At 20.4% G+C, this 4,177-nt stretch overlaps 1 protein-coding gene across 2 annotated transcripts in view; it reads right to left on the minus strand.

Annotated features, from left to right (window-relative positions):
- LOC102676758 (GTP-binding protein Di-Ras2) overlaps positions 1-1,382 on the minus strand; it is an 8,342-nt gene extending 6,960 nt beyond the window's left edge. For both annotated transcript variants that reach the window (XM_006608541.2, XM_031513339.1), the window contains exon 1: positions 999-1,382. The gene's annotated coding sequence lies outside the window, so the exon portion shown is untranslated. The remainder of the gene's footprint in view (positions 1-998) is intronic.
- Positions 1,383-4,177: the final 2,795 nt, after the last annotated feature.

Raw genomic sequence — 4,177 nt, forward strand, 5'->3', positions numbered from 1 at the left:
TAATTAATATTATTATAATTAATAAAAATAATTAATAAAAGTTTAAGATAATAAAATAGATAATCAAATTTTTTGTTAATCATTTATAAATTTTGGTATAATTATATAAATTATGTAAACTAATGATAATTGTTACGATTAAATGAAATAATATATTTTTTCTTTTTTTTTAATTATTTTAATTTAATTCCTAACAAATTATTTTGTTAGTCAGTTATTTATTTTATATTCGTTTTTGTTTATTTTGTCAGTAACAGATATGTATTATAAATAATGCACAAAAATAATATGTGTATGCGTATTATATATAATAATATTACATATGTATATAGACAAGATTAAAAAATTATCACACATAACCTTAAAATAAAAAAATCTTTAAAATAGAAAAATCTTTTTTCAATCAATGAAAAGTCAAACATATGTTTGCGTTTTTAAAAAGAAAAGCAAATAAAAAGGAAAAAAATAAGAAGTCAAAGAAAAGAAAAAAAAATAAACAAAGATAAAACAAAACAAGGCAAAGTAAATGTGAAATGATTACAAAATTGAACGATATAAATGAATTTCGATTTTTAGAAAATGTATATACAAGCATATTTAAATATACATAAATATAAAGAAAGAAAAAAAAAATACTTAAGGTAGCTTTATGAACGAAATACGCAAAATATTTATTAACATCGCATGAATGAAGGAATGTGTTCTTTTGTTTTTTTTTTTTTAATCTACGATACATATGTATATATTTATACATATACATTATACGATGATTTGACAAAGATTTACTTCGTCGATAGATAACAATTCATATTTATATTTACAATTTAATGTTATCGATTTTACATATAAATTTCTAATTTATAAAATAAATTTTTTTATTTTTTTATATATCAAAATAATGAATAAAATTTGTATTACATAGATATCAAAAATAATTAATTTAAAACGCATCAATTGGAAATTATTGAAAAATATAAAAAAAAAAAAAAATAACTTACCAAAACACAAATAGAATTTGTAGTAGAACGTAGTCTAAAATATAACAATAGATTATCTGTTGGACAACGTGCAACAATATATGTGTGTGTGTGTATATATATATATATATATATACATATATATATACGTATATATATGTATATATATGTAATATAAGAAAGCAGATTCAACTCCAATCTCAACTACTGTCAAGACGACACTGAACAACCCCCGTTCAGAGTGTTCTGTTATGACTTGCGTTAGCCGCCAGGTACTATGAAAATCAACTTCCCTTTAAGGAGCGTGCGCAGCATTATTTATTTTTCGATAATGCGGTCGATCGTACACCTTAACTATAACCGACTATTAATTTTTTTCCTTTCATCGTGCTTATTTTCGTGTATACGCGAAATCCACAAAATATCGAAATCAGTAATAATCAATAAAATTATCGTATGCTAAATATTTAAAACCATACATATGCATATATATATATATATATATATATATACTGTATGAAATAGATATGAAATAAAACTTTCATTTAATCAATTTAATAAATAATCAATTTGATAAAAAAAGTTAGTTCAATAAAAAATCATTGTTCTTTATTTCTTTATTTAGATATTTTTATATAAAAAATATATATATTTTTATTAGATATTTAATAATTTCAAATAACTGTATTTATTTTTTTTATTCCTTACCTATCGATATATAATTAAAGTTTTTGTAATCATTATAATATACATACATTTTTTTCATTAATATTTTTTTTTCTAGATTAATCTAATTAAAATCTATGTTTATAGAATTAGCATAGAATAAGATGAAATAAATTTGTTGAAATAAAAATTAAAAAGTGAAATATAAATAGATATGCATATATATTTATATTTGCGTAAATATTATATTATATATAAATATTATATTATATTATTATCAGAAATTATTCATTATTAAATTCATTTTTAAATTATAACCAATATTGTTTATAAATAATAAGTTCAAAATTAATAAATTTTAAAATACGAAAACATAAAATTATAAACATAAATTTAATAGTTTTTCTATCTTTTAACTACAACGTAATTGCATATATACAAATTTTTTTATACAAAATCATTTTAAATCAATTCATAATTTATAATTCGTTTAAAAAATAATATGCATTAATTAAAAAAATTGACCTATCTTATGCAAACTTTTAACGATATATATATGTAGATATAATAAATACAAAATGCAAATATAAAAAATATCTTTTCTTTTAATTTAATGCATACATAAGTATGTAACAGTTTTATTCAACTGTTTGAAAAACAATCGATATATATATATATTATAGTTTATTAATATATATATGTATATATATATATAAAAAGAAATAGACTTTTTATACCAAACATATTAATTTTTCGGAATTGGTTGTTGGTCATCAATGAAATGACACGCACTTTTTATGAAAATGTTGAAAATCTTTTATTATATAAATATATTACCACATAATGTCACTAGAAGATGATTTTTATATTTTTTAACTAGAATAACGATTTAATACATACACACATATATATATGTGTATATATATATGGAGGAAAAAAATTAAACAGAAAATCATAATATAACGAGAATAAAAACAAGGAAATAAAATCAAAAATGTTTAAAAAATAATTGTAACATTAAAAAAATTGTATAGTTTAGCATGAATTGTCAATAAAATATCATCAATTGAAACGACAAAACAATTATTATAGCATTCCCTGCCAAGCCTTTTGTTTTAAATGTTTCGTTTAAGCTTTACATCATAATTCATAGTTTTAACGGCATCATCACCGAAAACAGATTTTTCAAACTATTTATGTGACGTAGTAAAAAATAGATATATCTATATCTTTTCGATTTTTAAAAATTTTTTTTTATAATTATTATTTATTTACGATTAGAACAATGGATAATGACGAAGATCGTTTATTTTTTTTTTATTATCGAACCGAATTATTTTTTATTCAGTCGTGTCACACCATTGTTAAGAATAAGCGTACTGTTTTCATTTATTTATTTTTCAACATAACCAACAATCTATAAATTATCTCAATTTCCAAAGCGATTTCATTACAATTGATTAACGAAATTATTCGAACGAAATATTTAAATTGAAAATAATAATAATAATAATAATAATAATAATAATAATAATAATAATAATAATAATAAAAATGGATAAATAATATACAGTCGAATAATCGATTATGAAATATTTATCTTTCTTTTTCTCTTCGTCCTTTTCCCTTTTTGCTCTTATTATTTTTTTATTTTGATATATCATTTTTTTTTAAACTCACATGCAATATCGATATATATATATAATTCGTAATAAACTCGTATGTAATTATCTATAACATTCTCGATTTATTCGACTTTCGTGCAGGTACATTTACTCGTATTGTATATTCGGAATGTTGGTTACGTTCGCAAATCTTTCAATTTCGTACGAAAGAGAAAAAAAGAAATAAATTTTAAGATTTTTAAAATAAATTTCAAATTTAAATTTTAAAGGAAAAATTATGTAATGTTTTATGCACGAAATAGAAAGATACGAATAAATCATTTCGGAACATTTCAATTTTGCAATGCATCACGTATTATTATCAAGATGACATAGATGTATACCAATGTCGGGTTAAAAGGATGAAGAAAGAACAAAGAATATATACGTATTTAAAATATACAATAGTACATCTGGTTGATTTTTCTTCTATATAAATACAATTCGTGTTGCTATAATATAAAGATATTTGAGGAGGGGATAAAAATTTGAAAAATAAAAGTCAACAACCATCGAAGAGAAATTTTTATACTACCGCGCTTAAAAATAATAGTTAAAAGATAAGTATTATAATCATTCTAAAAAAATGGATATACCTTTTTTCGATTTTATCATTTCTCGTTCTTACAAATAAGTCGCGAATATCGTAAAATCTGTATATCGTTGTATATCTTATCGTTAAATATAACAATTGCAAAAAATGAAATCGTATTATAAATCGTACGCGCGCGTTATATCACATTTAGCGATGTAATATCTCTACTTTGAAAATAATAAAGATGAAACAAATATTTCACGAGCAATGCCAAAAATATATATATATATATATATATATATATATATATCGTGCCAATCCATTTTATTACGATA

This window comes from Apis dorsata, unplaced genomic scaffold, assembly GCF_000469605.1.
Source record: "Apis dorsata unplaced genomic scaffold, Apis dorsata 1.3 scaffold_39, whole genome shotgun sequence".
NCBI classification, from domain to species: Eukaryota; Metazoa; Arthropoda; class Insecta; order Hymenoptera; family Apidae; genus Apis; species Apis dorsata.